At 30.7% G+C, this 19,782-nt stretch overlaps 1 protein-coding gene across 5 annotated transcripts in view; it reads right to left on the bottom strand.

The window, feature by feature from the left end:
- Nucleotides 1-19,782, bottom strand: part of LOC107443647 (plexin-B) — a 600,640-nt gene that overhangs the window by 41,876 nt on the left and 538,982 nt on the right. Inside the window, exon 1 of one of the 5 annotated variants that reach the window (XM_087157230.1) lies at nucleotides 14,026-14,501. The exons of the other annotated variants lie outside the window; for them this stretch is intronic. The gene's annotated coding sequence lies outside the window, so the exon portion shown is untranslated. Of the gene's footprint in view, nucleotides 1-14,025; nucleotides 14,502-19,782 lie in introns of those variants that run through there. 5 annotated transcript variants of the gene reach the window in all.

Here is a 19,782-nt window from a genome sequence, read left to right as displayed (position 1 = left end):
AATTCTAAAAATATGTATTAAAAACAGACTTTACGTCATACAACATTACTTATATATACTATTATACATTATACTCGTAAGCAATATAATTTAACCAAGAGTGTTCGTAATACTAAAAATTCACTTCATTCCATATAATAGAGCAGGGTGCGTAACCAAATTATTCAACAAAAAATAAGCACCTTTTAAGCACTTTAAAAAATATCATAATTAGGCAGAGTTGGAAAGTTTTTGACTATTGACGGTTTTATCTTGTTTTAATCGTCATGTCAAAAAAAAAGAAGAAAAAGATAAACTTTTGGCATTGTTTTTGACAATTGTCTTCATACGCTACGGACTGACAATACGCCGAAATAGATTGGGGTTGAATTAATTGTGAAAACGTTGAATAGGACAATGTGAACTGTGTCTTTTTGCATAATTCATAGCGAAAATCAACATGGTAAAGGAAAAATCTCATTTTAAAAAAGGGAAAATAAAGCACCTTTTAAAAACACCCAATGAAAAAAGCACCTTTAAGCACTTTTAAAAAACGCTACGCACCCTGTAGAGATGAAAACTATAACAACAGTTTAATGCATTAATTCAATTTGAAACATGCCGATGACGATTACACCTCAAGCTGAATTTTGAAATAATATTTCAACCGAAACCCGTAAAAGAAACACATTGTTGTCGATATTTAACCTCATTCATAAATATTGAAATAACATGAGCTAAATAAATGACCCAAAGGAAATAATCTGCGGAATGCCTATCTTTTAGATACATTTTGAACGCAATTCAAACTTATGTTGTAGTTTCATTTTAAAAGGGTTCAAGCAAAACAAATCACCTTTTTATAAATAACAGGCTGACGGCGCGAAGAATCGGTTTTTGTGCCTACATAGGACAATAAGTCAGTCAAAGGACTAGACAATGCTCTTTACTATCTTCCCGTGGATAACGATATCAAAGCAATGGGGGGAGGAAGTATTATATATAACACGACCATCCAAAAAGCCAACCTTTGACAGATGGGCACCCAGTTCACGGTCATAGTCATAATAATAATAATAATAATAAATAAAGGGAGGGCAGTACAACCACTAAATGAAGAGGGAAAAGAAAAACAGCGAAAAGAAAGCATACAGCTGTTGGAAGTGATGACCCTATGCAGGCTGGATCTCCCATAGACGATTTAAGTTGAACACAAATAGTAGAGCGAAACGAAACCACGATTCAGTATAATAATCGCTTTGTAGTGCCGAAGCTTTTTTGTTTTTTGTTTTCATCAAAAACAGAATGAAAAAGCTCACGGTTTCCTTTTCTTTCCCTTCTAATATATATTCAAGAGATTTTCCAAAGAGAACTTACATAATGAAATGCCCACTATTTATTCCATTCTTAAGATTGGAATGAATTGCTGTTGCAGCTGGGCTAAAAAAAAAAGTGGATGAACTGGCGGTATCTACCACCACACAAATGCTCTAGAAATTCCACTTTCTCTGTTTTGTCTACTTTTTTTTTTACTCCAAAAGGCAGAATGATGTTACCAAACCAAACCCACTAGCAATTCCATTTGGGAGAGGAATGGAAAAAAAGAGGGCGCGAGTTACAGAATCGGTGTCTTTCTAATGGCTACCCGGGAACAAAAGCAGGACAAGAGATTCTACAAAAGAACCAGTGATCATCATGACAGCTGTGGAAAATTGCTATTAAAATTGCCTTCTTGGAACAGGATGTTGTGGCCTGTACACTGAACAGAGGCGAGAGTGGAAAACATCTAAAAACACAAAAGGGATAATCATAACAGCTAATAGCTATCGTGGTATTTCTCATATGGGCTGGTTTTTATTAACTATGAGTGAAAATGGACTATGGGTTTAATTAATTCTTTTCCCCTGTAAGTTCTTACTTTTAACCAACCACAGATTCAAAGTTATTCTAAACAAGCAAAACATGTCAGGCTTGAAACAAATATAAAATGTAATATAACTGAATACGTACAGAGATTACGAGTTCGAACATTTTATTAAATTATTGTATACAATTTTTTTTCATTTAAACTCAAAGTTCCTCAGATTGCAGAGTTGTAACCAAAAAGTCAAACAGCAGCTAAGCTAGTAAGCTAAATTTTTAAAAAATTAACTTAGACCTAACCAGAGAAATTAAAAGAAATCTAGTCACTAGCACGAAAGACCAGAAACTAAAAGATATTACCAGTACGTATATATTTTTCTAGTCAGTTTTCACGTTCTTATTTTTCTTTTCACTAAAAAAAAGTTAATAAAGTGAGTTCAAATGATAAATTGTACTGCAGCGAATGAATATTATTCCGATTGGGGTGAAATATACTATTTTGGACAAAAACACGAAATCAAAAATAGAAAAAAGCATATCATCCCCCATTATATTGGTTGCTGGTCCGTGGACCACTGATAATTATTTCATGGTACTCGGGTTTAAATTTCACTGGTCTCGAACCAACGATAATTTGAGCCCTGGTGTATTATAACATAAAAAAGTGAAAAAATTAATAAGATTTGAGTTATATTATTCAGATACCTTCAAATTTTAACTGTTATGCTTTATGGTTCAACTTAGTGAAAATTAAGTTCAACAGTAATCAATACCTTTCAAAAGTACCATGAATTCTTGCCTAATGTATGGCAAAATTTAATAGATCCTGAAACATGTCGCACTAATTTAAACCTACAGCATTTTATTATAAAACTCATTTTCCCAAAAATAACTTTTTCGCAGATGCAGCCATTACAGAACATAAACATGTACATCCATTTAAATAATACATGCATATGGAATAGGATTAATTTTATCTACAGCTCTGACAATAACAATACAATTGGCGTATATCGGATTATCATATCATATATCGTATTGGCCTATATTGGAATTGGACAATAATATAAATCGAACACAAAGGATTCTAGAGCATCCCCCGTTCGTCGAAATATCAAATAAGGAGAATAAATTAATCAACGAAGCATTCGAATCAAATTCCAATCGGTAAAATTTAAAATCAAATCGGGTGAAATGGATTTGTCTTGTCTGGTATATTCGCATGGCAGTGATTGGACACGGAAATGCAATATTGTTGAATAGTTAGGATAAATAGCAGTCAGTGACGTTGACGACATTGCTGATTACTTAATAGTTTCCAGAATGCTGCTGTCAGCAGAAATTAATTGAAAACTACTGACTTTCCCTAAAATATACGACGTTGGTATTGAAAACAAATGAATTAATTGCGAGGTTCAGTTTTACGATCCAAGTTTCCACTAGATGGAATTACCGTAATTTATATGGAGAATTTTAGATATGAACTTATAACATCACGATTTTTACCCACGCAAACTAATACAATTGCACTTAATTGACATATTTGTATAACTTACCATCTTATAAAGAAATTAAAAGTCATTTCTCAGTTATAGTGCTTAATATGAATTGTATGAATATAAAGCTCAGGGTGATTGATTATTTAAAAAGGATTAGTCTGAAATTGGTGATAAGAATTTGAATAATTTCGACAAAAAAGCTATCATTTGAAGTGAACTAAAGTACATGATATAGATGTCGACCGGTCTTTATGGTGGTCAGGGATTTGACCTCAAGTCAAAAAGGAAAATTGTTATGAATCTGGAAATATTCTGGATTCAGTATAATAAAAATATAATTATATTTGAAAAAAACTCAAAACTTATCTTCAAAAAACTATAAAATTAAATAAATAACACAAGATTTAAACTCAGTTAAAAGCTTTGTTATTGCTATGACGAACTCTGTAATTTCTAATTATTAAGTTTCTATGCAGTAATTTAGAGACTCATCGCTATCATTAAAAGAAAAAAAAATGATTCACAGTTCTAAGTCAGTGTTCTAAAATTAAATGCAAACACCAATCACGAAAAAATTAAATAACTAATTCATTCAAGTGATTCCACTTTCACGCTATAGCGAGCGTTAAATACACCAGAAATCATAAACAGAACGCAGAAAGAAAAAAAACTCCGGGACAGCGCTATTTTCCATTCGAGAAAAAAAAAAAAAAAAAAAAAAAAAAAGAATTGTGGCATTTTAATTTTGGGCTGTAAACTATATTAAACTAAACTATTTATATTTTAAAAAATAAATAAATAATTTTCCCTGTATTAACAGCAGAAGAATTTGTTTAAGATAAAATAGTTAAATTCATAAAAGAGTTGTTTTTCATTTAAGAAAAAGCAGGCAAAAGTAGTAGGGAGGAAAAAATCCTCCACTGTTCAAACTTTTATCAATTAAAATTAAAAACCAAAAGAAATTATATCTAATTTCGAGAACTAGTTTTCTTCCCTTTGGACAAATAAATATTCCAAGCATATTCTAAGAAAAAGAACAGCCTTTTGTGCGTAATTGTTATTTCAAAGCCAAATGGAACAAAAGAGAACACAGAATGCCAGACCAATCATTTTATCTTTTCAAAAGCTACGGCCATTTTCAACGAATGAAGAGGACACAGATTGAGGAACATCTTAAATGAAATTTCATTCAGTTATTTTTCCTCAGACGCTTGAAAAGAATTTAATAGCAATTCACAACTTTCAGGGTCACAAAAAAAATTGCGTTCGTTGCTATGAAATTTGATCCAAAAAAAATTTTTTTTTTTAATCTATAGCTTCTAAGACAACGAACTTCAAATACATGGAGATAATTAAAATTGCTTTACACCGTTTTGCAAGTTAAGAAAATACTATTGCGGTATAGGATTTAAGTAATCATTCGCCAACTGCATTTAGTTCCGTGTTATTTCGTTTCGTTCGTTATTAGGTAGCTAGTCTAATAACACTATGTCATCGAAAGTTTATTAAGTACAAAAAAAATATCAACACAACGCAAATTCAACCTAAAATCCAAGATGGCGTGGGGCAGAGGTTAAATTAACGTTACATTCATTCATAAGGTTACAGTAGTCAGATGAACAATATTAAGAAGGTAACATAATTTGCATGTTCCTTAAGATGCCGTTCAAAAATTATGCAAGAACAAGAACATAAGTGGATGAGGAGATTTAGAATTTGCGGATAAGGACAATGGAGATTTTTTTCAAAAGAAAAAAAAAAATTTTAATGTTTAAAAAATTGAAAAAGTTGAATTTTTAAATTTTTTAAATTTAGTTAAATGAGTTTTTTTGCAAGAATGAATTTTAAAATTCAGCGACTTTTTTTACCTAAATTTAAACGGCCTCTAAGATCGCAAACGAAACAATATTAATAAAAAAAGACAAAAATTCTGAGTGCTTTATACTGTCTATTCATTGAACACCGATCGCTAGGTTAAAATACTATCCTGGATTTAGATTACATTTAACACTGCCGCGATTTGCTCAAATTTGATATCGCATACCCAAACAAATTTTGAAGGCGATCGATGCAACGATCAACCTAACCAAGAATTCGAGCATTTCAGATCATCTTACTTAAAAAAAAAATTTAAAAAAAAAAATTATTAATTAACGATGACGAAATAAAAAATTAAAATTCACAATGACAAAGACGTAACAAATATTTAAACTTTCAAAAATGATTCGCAGACGATTTATTTATTTATTTATTTATTTATTTTTTTTTTTTTTTTTTTTGAAAACTGCACAAATTTTTGTTTAGAGCGAGAAAAACTAAATAAAATAACAATCGCCCAAACCATGAACATCCTATTCTTTGATGCAACCTTGGAAAAGTAAATTAGGCTCCATGAAAGGGATGCGCCCAGTTGTACTGCAAGTACGATGGAATGGAGACACAAGTACACACCATAAAGAGAATCTTAATGGCCGCCTTGGAACAAAAGAAAACTAAGATGGCTTTTGCCCGTAATAATACGCTAGAACAGTAAAAAAATGGTCATTAGATCGATGTGGGGTGTGAGATGAAATCTTGAGGTTTCCGGCAGGATTTGGAAAAAGAAAATGTTCCAGAATCTAAAACCTACATTTATTTAAAATGACTAAATAACATAGGAGTAGGAGGCTAAGCCATATTGTCATAAAGATCCTTTTGAACTAGACACGATTACCTTGATGGTTTTATAGATGTAAGTTCTAAGGTCACTTGAAGATTCATATTTTGAGCAAGCAACAGAATTTTAAGCTAAAATCTCAATGAATTTTTAAATTTTTTTCTTATTCTGGTTCAATTACATAAATAAATTTGTAGCTTCCTTTCTTAATGTATTTATTAGGAAAGGAATTCGAAAAGCTTTCAAAACTCATCATGCTTTTTTTAGGTAATACACGGACGCCACCAGGTGAAGTTGTCAGTCATAGTTTAAGATGTTCCATTTATATTATTATTATTATTCCATTTTATTATTATTTTTTCACTATTATGATTTTTATTATTTACAAAACTAACCTTTTGATAGTCTTCAGGTTCTCAAGACAACGATAAAAAAGATTATTCAGAAAATTTAAATATGTTTCTCAAGTACCAGAATTGAACATTATTTCAAGCTACAGCACAGACAAACGTGCGTTCTCAAAACATTACTTACTAACCCTAAATTTCTATTCTCTGGATTTTGTTAGCTAGTTTAGGAAATAAAAAGTTTTTAACAAATATAAGAAGAGAATTTTATTAATTTTTTTTCTTAGTAAGATATCCGCTAATTAAGTTTGTTTTAAGTACTGCCAGACAGAAACTGTGAAAAATATTACTAAAGGTGTTAAAAAAAATTCACAGATTTTACAAAATTAATTATTTTAATTTTATATTCTGTCAAAATAACTCTTTATAAAATATTCAAATATCATAACCAACAAAAATTATAATAATAAAATAAATTGACGCCTGATTTAATTTTAGATTTGCATAAGACAGCCAATATTGGTTGTTTTTCCCTTGCGCTTTAAATAAAACAATAAGGCCAATTGTGTACTTACAACACGAGAAGTGAAGAGATAATGCCTAACCATGTAATTTAAATCAGATTGAATTACATACTTATAAGCGTCATCACGCGTATGTATCGAAACTTATTGGCTTCTGAATCGACAAATGCCACGATTTCCCAACAATGACGTCACTCGCAGGCATTTAATTTAATACAATAACCTAAAACAACACAGAAATATAATAATAATTGATATATTTTGTGACTTATTATTTTTTAATTGTGGTTATATGTAAAATTTTTATATTAGTGGTACAATCATTTATATATTCGTGAAAATACATGACATAAGGTTCATCATCAATTATCTTTGATTTCATTCCTCATAACCATAGAAGATCATTCATTGTCTACGAGAAGTTCACCAATGAATGAGACAAAAGAAATAAGCAAGAGTAGACGAGAAACAGGAGTCATCATTCATCAGAATTATTGATCCGCACCAGAGATTTAAAGTTGTGCCTGGCGTGAAATATTGGCGTGTTTTAAAAGCGCAGATGAGATTCGAGTCGGATACTTCCTGTCCTGATACACCGACAAAGAGTAAAATAAATTGGTGACTACGTTGGAATGTGAATGAGTCAACTTATCTGTGAAGATGAAACTTCATTTTGGGCAAATTGCTAGGGGCATATTTAAAATACTTAAGGGGCGTTCATATGCTGCTGGTCGTAATTAATTTAAGTCTAAACACAGTTCAAACTTTTTAATTATACTATCATCAGTCTTATTATATTAATTCATGTAAGAGATATTATTTTTGTTTATATCTCCTAATGTAATGAGGAACATCTTAAAGTTGTCATAAATAATAAACAATAATAAATAAAGTATAATAATTTAATAAAAATTCCCCATCTTTAAAAACTCAATTGCTTTATTCATATTAATATGAGACGAATCAAAAACTAAAAATATTCAGATAATTTAATTTGTATAATGTACATTTCAAAACAGTGTTTTAAAAAAAATTATGGTGTATTTTAGGAAGTCTGTTTATTAACAGTTATGATTTGCTTAATTGATTTATTATAATTTTATACATTTTTCTTATTGACAGAAAAGTTTTTTTCCCCTTGTTAGGCAATTAAATCGATTAATAACAGATACCAAAAATTTACAAATTCATTTAAAGAACACTTTCCAAAAGTGTTTTTCCATCTACTATTTTAGCACATTTAATAACATTTGTAAAATTTATTAACTATAAGCTTCAAATCATAATGTCTTTTTTATCTTTAAAAATTATTAGAGAAGATTTGGCAGCAGTTGAGCACGCGCCTTTTCATTCTTTAAACCTAAAGAATATTTATAAAGACTTCTAGCTTTTGTTAATCATTATCGGAAAAACATAATTAAACAGAATGAATAATATCAAAACAATAAAATAGACCATTAGGTAAGTTTCTAATAACACTCCACCTAGTTTTAAACATTTGGAGCTGTTTAAGCAAACAATAATGTAATCCTAGAAATCGTTTGCTTAAGAATTCTTTATTTATCGAATCTATTCATTCATTTAATTTTTTGGCAACAGTTTTTTATACTTCCAGGAAGAGATACTTGCGCACAATCGGAAGCGTTTATAACAGCTCTTCAAACGCAGGTGAAATATAACAAAATGAATTTTTTTAGTTCGTTTACATAAAAGAAGGGTAAAAAAAAAAAAAACATTTTGCCCCTAACTGAGTCTCGGGCAATGCACCTCGCCTATTTCTCGCGAAGGACAGGCGTTATTATTATAGGCTCCGGCGTGCAAATAGCACAATGCAACTTAGAGGATCACAAAAGATATATTTTTCTTTGATCTCTTTTAAACGCTTATAAAAGGTAAAGTTTAAGAAGCTTTTAGTGTGTATAAAAGGAAAGAGAAAAAAAGAATATTTATCAAAGTTTGAAGGATGGAAATGAGGTCTTTTAGAGTCTTATATTTATCAACAATAAGTCCATATTTACAACGTTTCTTCTCACGTCGAGTAGCTATTTATTTCCACGAAGATTGATACTTCAGCTAGCATTAGGAAAATATTTTGATACGTAAACAAATACTTTCGGTATTAATGGTTAGAGGGAATGAGAATGGCACAAAACACGAAAAGGGAAAGATTTCTTAGAAAATTCAGCTCATAAAAATTATACTTTTGTGAAAGGTCCTGATTTTTTGTGAAAATTTCATGATTTTATAAATTTGCGAAAATAGAGTTCTATTTTTGTGAGGAAAAATAATGGCAGGCGTGTCTCGTAGATCAGCAGTGGCGTGTCCAGATCATTTTGTAAAAGGTTCTGTCGTTTTTTTTTTTTTTTTTTTTTTTTTTTTTTTTTTTTTTTTTTTTTTGTTAATTTCTGAAATATCATTACCATAGAATTTTTGTAACGGAGGATCATGCCTTTAAAGGAGCTGCAGTTTATCACAAAAATCTAAAGAACTTCCTACATTTTAAACTACTTTGTGAGAAGTCCGTTTTCACAAAACAAATTCTTAGCGAAAGATCCGTTTAAACGATAAAATATTACAACTAAGTCTAAAAAAAGCAAAGCACATTCTATATAATCAGCAACTGGGTCGCAGAGATTATAAAATAATTAATAAAAAAAAATTACTCGAAAGCTATTTTTTCTTAAGATATTTGTCATGTAATTCAATATCTCAATATAATACAGTAAAAAAATTATATATATAAAAAAATGGGAAATAAATACTTATGGAATTAAGAGGAAAAAAATAGATACGGCTTTCATGACTCCAATTCGTCTTCGCTTCAAGAACGCACAATATAACTACTGAAATTCGACAGCTTAATTAAAAGGCCGACCTTCCAAAATTTCTCTTTCCAGCTGGATTCACTTTCTTAGCTAGCCCCGAATCCATAACAATGGATTCTCTTATGGCGGGCGGTGGAATCCTTTTCTTCGTCGAACCAGTTTTTCTCAGAGTAATTTCTAAATGGCTCAAATTGATCTCGAAAGGAGATCTCTTCATTTCACTTGTGCAACTAAACGCTCCAAGCCAACTACCATCTGATTCATAAATTGTTTCGGAATGAAAAGGTAAATAAATGGAGAAGGGAAAAAAAAAAACTAAACCAATTTACAACACAAAATGGAGATCGCCAATTCTGAAGACTTTTCTTCTTTTTCTTAAACTCTTAGTTTGTATGTTTTGTAGTTAAGATGACTTTAATCAAATAAGAATAAATGTAATTATGTAAAAAAAAAATTACATCCAGTTTAAAGTGGGAAAAGAAAGATGTAGAATGAAAAAATACGGAAATCCCGTTTTGTGGAATTTAAACCATTTTCTCTTGATTTATTTTTCCCAAACGGGTCGTTTTCTAATTCACCAAAAATATTTGTATGAATGTAAACTTAAAAAAAAATCTCACGGGTCGAATAGTTAGAGAGACGAAAGATGACAAAATCAACAAAATTTGTATACATTACAGTTCAAGAAATTTACGACTATTGTTAACACGAGGCTGCCTAAAGGAAGTCATTTTGATTGCTTTCTAACTGCTTTTTCATTTTCAAAAAATGTACAAATAATAATGCACAAATTAATATTTTCTTTCCAAGTGAAGTAAATTTTTTTATTGTTAATATTTACAAATAACTTCTTATATAACTGAAAATAATGTAAAAAAAAAAATATAGGCCCGTTCTTCAGACAAAACTATTGGAATGTTTCTTCAGAGAATAAACGTTTCTTGTTTGATTTCATAGCCTAAAATATCGTCTGAAAAAAAAATCAATTTCGCATTTGAGGTCACCCTCTCAAACCAATAAGACTGATTCCTTAGTATGAGAATTTCTGATCATTAGAGCAGGTTAAATCAAGACAATTCCGTTTTTCCCCCCGCATTGCAGAGTTAAAGTTACGTTAAGGTTAACCTTAATTTTAAAAAAAAAATAAAAATAAGATGAATAAGAACTTCTTATAGTCATCATTGAATAGAAAATCGATTTTAAAGTGTAATACTATCATCATCAGAGTTGCCAACTGTGGGAAATTGGTTTATAGGACGGATTTTGTTTTTATATTTAAAGTTGTATCAAAATTTATGCTTCGATATTTCGTGCTGATTTTAAAAAAAAATCACTCAAAATTTGAGCAAGTTGTAAACATGAGCAAACAAACTGAGCAAGTTGTAAACATTTGACGAGGTTTTTCGATGCTATTGAAAATTAAATACGTCTCTGCTTACAATTATGAACGCGATTAAAATTTAAATATTGCTAGGAACTATTGCGCAAAAAGTGCAAAAAGTTTTCAGCTATGCTATTTTTCATGTGCTTTACATAATATCTATTATTTAGTTATAAAAATGATGAAATATACATAGAAAAATGCATAGTTTTTAGATAAATATAAAACATATAAATGATAAAAAAAAAATATTATGTTAATTTTTTTAAGTTATAGGTAATTACCTTTTAAATTAATTATCTAGTCAAAGACATGAACTCAATCCAGTAATTTAAATGCATAAAATAAATTTTAAAAAATAAGTCAAACAAACGATATTTTGATTTTGCACTCTCTGGCTGTATTTTGCCCTGATTACAAGAATTGGGAAATCTCTTGAATTGAAAAATTAATAGGTTTATTACCTTTTTAAGTAATTTATTATGTTTATTTTTAAGTTATAGCTATTACCTATTAAATTAATCAGCATCTGGTCAAAGACACGAACTCATTCCAGTCAGTTAAATGTATTAATAAATTTCAAAAAAATAAGTCAAACAAACTTTATTTTGATTTTGAGCTCTCTAGCTTTATTTTCCCCTGATCACAAGAATTGCGAAACCTATCGAATTGAAAAATCAAATAAGTATGCAGTATCCTCGTTTGATAGAAGAGAGTTACGCAGACTAACTTCGAATGGAAAAAAAAAAGAAAGAATATATTTACCTTCCTGGTCACAAATTGTAGGGATAGGGTCACTGAGCGCGACATTCCCTTTCCGATCGGATTTCCTTCTATCCTCTCCCGAATATTTACTCCTTTCGGGAAATAAAACAATATCATAGCACCCCCTCAGTTATTTTACACGCCCCATTCCATTTTGGCGCGGCAATAAGATTCCGTTTCACTTTAAATTTTTCGATTGCCTATAATTTAAACTTTAAAAGAAAAGGAGGGGGAAGAATAAATCGAAATGAAAAAAAAGAATAAAATAAACAAATAAAATCCCGAATTCGATGCCGGAATATCCCTCTTTCGATTTTATCCCAAGGGAGAAACGGAGAATTCAGGGCAGGTTGCATGTGTGTATGTATGGACATACGAATCCATCACTTGGCGAACTTTTAATGTAGAGAAGGAAAAAAAATCGCCGAATTTTTTTTATTTATTTATTTTTTTAAAACTTTAAAAAGAAGATAACGGAATTACCATCTGCTTGAAAATGCATAGCGAGGGATAAAAAAAAAAGTTTCCGAATCTGTGGGCGGAAAAATACAGACTCTGAAAGTAAAGTTTCCGTTTTTTTTTTTTTTTTTTTTTTTTTTGAAGTTTTTTTCGTTTAAGATTAAAATATAAAGCTCGACGGTTGTGGCGTAGAACTGGACTGATTGATTGATTATGCTGGACTCAGATTTTTTTCCCCTCTATTTTGTTTATTTTGTTTACTTTTAACAGACTGGGTATCTTGATAAAGCCAGATTTGGTTAAGTGAATATGTAAAGCGTGCCTTTTTTTTATTTTTAGTAAAAATAACTTCGCGTTGAATAAAGGAATACATTATTAACGCAGAAAATGAGGTCCGGAAAAAAAGAAAATACAATAAAAACTCATTAAAGTTTTATACCGAAAATGAGATTCATAGATTTTATTAGAATATTTAAAGATTCCTTAATTCACGAAGAGCTACATCAAATAGAATGACGAGGGGGAAAAAAAACTTTTAAAAGGAGTAAATAGAGGGGCTTTCAATCAAAGATGCGACGTTACATATGAATATTAATCAATCAATCTTTTATTTTTCTTCTAGATAATAGATTGCGTAGAGAATTTAAACAATCAATTTATCATTCTTCCCATTTTACGCAAAGAAAAAAAATATATATATAAAATATTTTTATCGGTTAATGATGGGGGCAGTAGTTTCTTTCAAAGAAACATAAAAAGGTAATTATTGTTGCATTTTTAAGAACTAAAATTTTAACAATTCTACTATTAGGACGAAAATTGCCTAATGTAAACTTCAACCAGGCTAACAAAAAAATTAAAAGCAGTAAGATTTAAAAAAAAAAAAAAACATTTATCGGATAGTTTTATTAACACAAACAATGTTATAGCGTGGAAAAGGGGCAATTTTTTTTTAAAAATATATCAGAACGATTGCAGTACCTCTATCACCCTCTCTATCTTTTCACACATCGAATACATTGTATTAACAAGTGTACATTGTATTAACATTGAGAACATTGTATTAACAAGAGTACATTGTATTAACATTGAGAACATTGTATTAACAAGAGTACATTGTATTAACATTGAGAACATTGTATTAACAATACTATTTTGAGATAGAAATTAAATTGCAAAAGAGCCAGATGCGTTTATGCTAAGTACTAAGTTATGCTAAGTAAGTTATGCTTATACTAAGTACTTTCAAACAAAAAGACACGTAAAGAACATCAAGTTGATTGCATTCGGTTCACGGAACCAGATTATTTAACGATGAGCCCACTCAATACAGAGGGAGAGAGTTCCGTTTTTAACACACCGATATATTAAATAATAATTACACCGATAAATTACACCGATATATTAAGTCCATAGAATCAAGGAAAACATAAACTCCAATATTGAAGTAGGTATATTAAAAGGCATAAAAAGATTGTAAAAAAAATAATAATAATACGAACGTCAATATTAATAATAAAATAATATCTCGCGATTTCGTATGACTACATTCCCCAATAACGCGTCAGCTGCGAGGAAATTGTAACATATAATAAAAACTTAATACATAAATGAAAAGAGGAAGAAATATACACATACAAATTCCCAATAACATAAAGTAATAACACTTTATATGAATGAAAATGATAAAGTAAGTTACTTAAAAGCTAACAAAAGATAAATTTTACCTGAACATGTATATTACTTTCACCACTATATACTAGTACTACTGTACGACATATGAATTCGAACGTGATGATACATTATTCACTAGTTGATGCCGGAGACAGAAGCCTCCTTTTAAAGGAGGGAAGAGGGGATTCCATCTCAATTCAAAGAATATTTCTAAGCGTTTTAAAGGGGGAGGGGAAGATTCTTAACATCAATTCAAGAGACACTTCCATCTAAATTATCCCATTTCTGCCTGATGTAAAATCGCCTTGGTCCAAATTAGGGCATTATTCCGGGACAAACACCTATTCCTGACGGAGTTGTCCTGCCAATTTCGAGAGAGTAAACCGAGTAGTGTGTCTGCACCTTTCATCATTTATTCAAGACTTCCATTTTATTCTTGCAAACTCCCTTTACTTCGTCCCCCCACCCCCCATACTAGGACTACTCCTTTAAATGGATTCTGCAGCTTCCCACTATACTGTTTCTATTCACTGCTACATAGCTCCCACATTACGGATTGGAGGGTATAGGGGGTCCCTTAAATCTGGATGACAACCCCCACCTTTCATTGTGTGTGTTAAACGCTTTCAACTCTATTGTATGGAGAATGACAGGGGCCCCAGGAAAAGTGTTGGAAGCAAGGGATGAATAGGGATCGGAAGCCCCTCAGATTTATGCGGGGTCCGGCATTGATTAGCCTTCCCGGATAACAGCTGGGTCTCCAAATGCATTTTCTTTCCTTTTTACTCTTCCCATTGTTTTCAGGATGGGCAAAATATACATTTTGGTATCTAAGTCTGAAATATGGGACGGGTTTTTATGAAGTGGATTGGTATACCACAAAGAGGTTTTATCATATTGGCTAATGGAAATTGATACTCAAAGCCAGACATGCTGGCGATGAAAAAGTTAAGATAATTGGTCAGAAATTTCGTTTATTTGTTATCTACTTAAAAAAAAAACCTAATATTTTGGGTTCTTAAAAAAATTCAGATGAAAATTTATTTGATAAATAAAGAATCGAATAAAAAAACTGTCAAAATAAAAATATTTGGACAAGAACAAGGCGCGAATAATAAGCAAGAAACTTTTTTTTTCACATAAAGGCAAAATTACTAGTATTTTTTTTTTAATTCAAAAAAATAGAATTTTACAAACAATCGTAATCTAAAAAAAAAAAAGTCTGGTAATTGAAAATTGATCGAAAAATAAGCTAGAAAGAAGAATTTAAGAAAATAAGAACGTTTAAACATTACAGTAAACAAATAACGGAACAGTGAACCAATAATCTTCTCCTAGTTATTTTCGAATAAATAAAAAAAATTAGTTCAACACATATATTCTTTTGAAGTAGTATGATGGAAAAATAGTTGAAAAAAATTGTACCCAAAAGTTCAAAACAGAACTACATCGTTCGCTTAGTAATTTGTACGTATTTAGCACTTGCCAATTTGAAAATAACAAGACTTACAGTAAAAGAGTTAAAAATAGCTTGTTTCTGTAAGGATTATACCATTTTAACAAAAGATGACTTCATGAAAGCAATTTTTTTTTAATTAAATGTCACAAATAAAAAAAAATAAGAGCAATATTGAATTAAGCTTAACTTTTATGAATAAAATACATTAAACTAACATTATTTCTGAAAATATTTTGAAGCTTTCATGGTCTTCCGACTTAATAAAATATTCGGTTCATGATACATATTTATAAGGGAAGGGCGTGAGAAAGAAACGTAATATTAAGTGTAACTAAAAAGGTTACGAAGTAAAGCCACGCTCAAGTGGAAATTGATTAATCTCAAGCCCAAAATTACAAATGACACTCTATTGGTGAATCATGGGAGAAATTCGATGAGTCATTGAAAAAACTACTGTCACTCTTCCCAACATTAATATACAAAACTACTACATCAGTGACCATTTTCTTTCCCGTCCGATACCGACGAGTCATCTACAGAGAGATCCATTTTCCTTATTAGAGTCATACCACAATCACATCCATGATCAGTTTTTATTTTCTAAAAAGATTCCATTTACCACAAATTGTCATCGTTTTCAGTGACCCCATTGTCATTGCTCAGTTTCTTTTTTAGCTAATTAAGAACGGTGGGGTCATGGTGTTTAGCACGCTCTGCTGGTACCCGAAAATGCCCAGTGTTCACCCCGCACCTCCAGCATTTTCGTCTGGGGATAGGAAGAGGATGGGGCCCACCCATTGAGAAAAACCAATCCATAATCGAGGTGTCACGGATTTTTGGCGCTAGGTAGCTTCCCGTTATCTCATGACAGAATGGAGCTTATACAACTGATTTAAATGGAACAACAGGAAGCCATTTTGGGAAAGAATACTCCTAATGTGATAAGCTGATTTTGAGATTCTTTTCAGATTCTTTTCCATATGTCCAGCAGTGATAATGAGGTCAATTATTTGATTCGTCACTGTCCTTGGACACCTGGACAATACAGATACCAGCTACTTTTATCGACTTAAATCACTTGATTATATTCGATTAGGCGACTCACCAGTGTAGCCAATAAGCTTACATCCGCTCAATGAAAACGTTCTTTAACTTTAATTTCTTGATTACTTTATGTGTCATTGCAACCATGAACCAATTTAATAATACGTTTTATATATAATCCTAGTCCTAGCCTCAGGATAAATCAAGCCAAGCTGATAAAACAGGCTTTTTTTTAAAAATTCTTTTCCACTGACAGATTGAATTTTAAGTCATAATGAGATCATACCTTCGATGTATCAATGACACCTGCATTACGATATAGATAACAGCTGGTATGAAGGCACATACTTCATCTTCTTAAGGCAAGGACTGGGTTATAATCGATTATTCAACTCATTAATGCATATAGTCAATAGGCATACATCCGCAAAGGACACAAATGTGTTTTAGATTATGTGTTCACACTATTGACATTAATTTCTGACGCTCCATACCTCATTGCAACCATGACTCAATTTAATAATACGTTTTGGAACTTCAGTTACAGTCCTATGGACATTTGCACCCATTCAATGCCTCCTAAATTACAGAGGGCCTCGCGAGTCATTAAATATTAATACATTCAAGACGCGTGGAACTCAGTAGAATTTTATAATAACCTGAAGCAAATTCTATGATTATCAAGTTTTATTCCGTATGTTAAGTGAATCGTTTTGGCCCGCACCTACAGTAACACTTTCGTCTGAAAACTTGACAGAAAAAAACGCAAAAGGTACAAAAAAGAATTACTGAAACATTCCACGCGTAAGCTTTATAAATAAAAGCAAAAGAAGATCGAGGAAGACATTGGAGTGGAAATGTGTATAAATTAAAATTATAGTACATTCATCTACCTGTACAAAGTTTTTACTCTCTATTTTTGAATAGAACAAAAACATTCGATAAATGATCTCCTACGATTCTCACAGCGCTAGAATGTTAATTAAACCTACAGCATTACTTAATTGGACAATATTGCAACGATACGTTCCTTATATTTCCATGCTTTTATCATACCTCTATGCATTCGCGCAGAAGCTTTTGCAACAGATCGCGAACGTTTCAAATCCATCAGCATCGAACCTAACAACGTTAAGCCTAAAAAAATTATAATAGCTGAATAGTTTTCAACAGCTGAATAAAAGAAAATTTAACAACTAGAGAGAGAATGAATGAAATTACATTCCATTAGTGAGGAAAAAAAAGGGGTCGCAAAAGTTAGTGCAATAGGTAAAATGATTTTAAATTGCAATAGTGATTTGATAGAAATTTTATTCATAACATTAAATACCGAAGTACTTTAACATAACTTAATAGAATAAAGCATTTTTTTAATAGAAAAATTGATTTAAGCGAAAGAGTTATTAAAAGATTAGGTTTACTGAAATATTCATACATCAGCTAAAAACTGCCCCATGATTTTACTGACTGAGAAATAGATGCTTAACCTGGCGTGGATATCCGTTGTTTATGCATAATGAGCATCACTTTCACGGTAAAGCGAGTACATCCGGAGTAATTTATTGGATGAAGGTACGTTAAAACGCAGGCGTGTTCATGTACAGTAAGCGCAAACTTCTAAAGAAGTTTTGAAACTTCTTTCTCGTATTTTTAATTTACAAAACGCCATTGAAGTTAAAATCTTACATACTAAAGATATTTAAACAATTTCAGTGAGAAATATGAAAATGTCTCTTTCAACGACAGACAACACTATATACGGCACGTAATTTAAGAAGAAAACAAAAATTGTCACAAATTTTTAAAGTCTGGCATAAAACATTAATAGAAATAAATAAAAAAAAACTTAATATTCTTAATTAATTCCCTTAAAAAACTAAATTTAAATCAGGGGTCTGTTTAGAAGAAATTTGGGCCCGTTAACGGACCCTTCACAAAATATCTTTACTTAAAAACGGACCCTTCACAAAATGATTTTCTTTTAATCGGACCCTTCACAAATTTTTTTATCTTCATTATTATTTTGTTAATCGAATAAACCCTTTCCAGGGCAGAAAACAAGAAAGATGGATGTAAACGAATTAAGTTTTGTCTTCGGCAGACGATTCTTCCATTATTCGTCCGAAATTAATATTCTGCGTTCAGCAGTATAGGCTAAATACTAAATATTTGTATGTTGCATCTCTAATTTAGAAGGAGCAATTGTTGTTTATTTTTTAAAATTTAATTTTTTTAATTACAATTTTACAGTGTTGAGCATAATCTTGTATGTCTATACAATTTAAAAACTCCTTGAAAAAAAATTTTTTTTTTTTTTTTTTTTTTTTTTTTTTTTTTTTTGCAATAACGGACCCTATTTGCACAAATTCATAAAAGCGGACCCTGGTTGAAAGAATGTGAGCAATTTTTTCACAATTTCACGAAAAACGGACCTTTCACAAAATGTCTGGACAGACCCCTGTAAATGTACAATAAGAAAAAAAGGGAGAAATAATCATTATTACCTCTCTTACTATAATCGCAAATATAGCTAAATCAGTATTTCGTAACTATTTTTATTGCAATATGTTAGTTCATACCATTCCATTATAGAATAGATATTTAATTATTCACATAGATACATGAAATATGCATGAAAACGGATCTTAAAATGGTGAAAAGCGTATTATTACTAAATCCAATCTAACTACGCACACAAAAATTTATCTGAAATTACTACTCATTTGAAATATGTTGGATCTCTTAACAAAAGAAATAATTTAACTTTTCCATGACTCGATCAGGATATAAACAATTTTTATTTTATTTTAGTCATTTACATAGAATAATGGTTTATTACACACAAATCTTAAAGAAAAATTCGGGACAAGAAACTTGCTAATTTATAGAAAAACACAATAGCTAGTAAAACAAAACTCATGGATAATGCATAAATCGGTAAGTTTCTCATTAAAGCCAAATCGTAAATATCAATCAATAAAAGAAAATGTAACAATTAAAGAATGCTACATTAAAGGATGTGCCGCCTTGCCACGATTAAATTCTAAATTGATTATACAGAAAGCAGTGTTCCATGAAACTTTACAAGCATTGTTTGCAAATTACGTGGACTACACCAAAAGTGATTCATAGCACCATAAGCTGTAATAATTTATGATTCCAAAATCCCTCCGCAGACGATCTAATAGAAAATCATTAAACACCTTTCTCAGAATTTACATCCAATTTACCAGACGTAACTGGATGGTCTCTTTTGAATCGTAATAAAGGAAGATAGAGAAATTGGAAATACAAAAGCATAAATGAA

This window comes from Parasteatoda tepidariorum, chromosome 2 (assembly GCF_982258835.1).
Source record: "Parasteatoda tepidariorum strain Cologne lab strain chromosome 2, Ptep-v5.0, whole genome shotgun sequence".
Lineage (NCBI taxonomy): Eukaryota > Metazoa > Arthropoda > Arachnida > Araneae > Theridiidae > Parasteatoda > Parasteatoda tepidariorum.
Note: the sequence above shows the minus strand (reverse complement) of the source record. Positions and strands in the feature narration are given on the sequence as shown.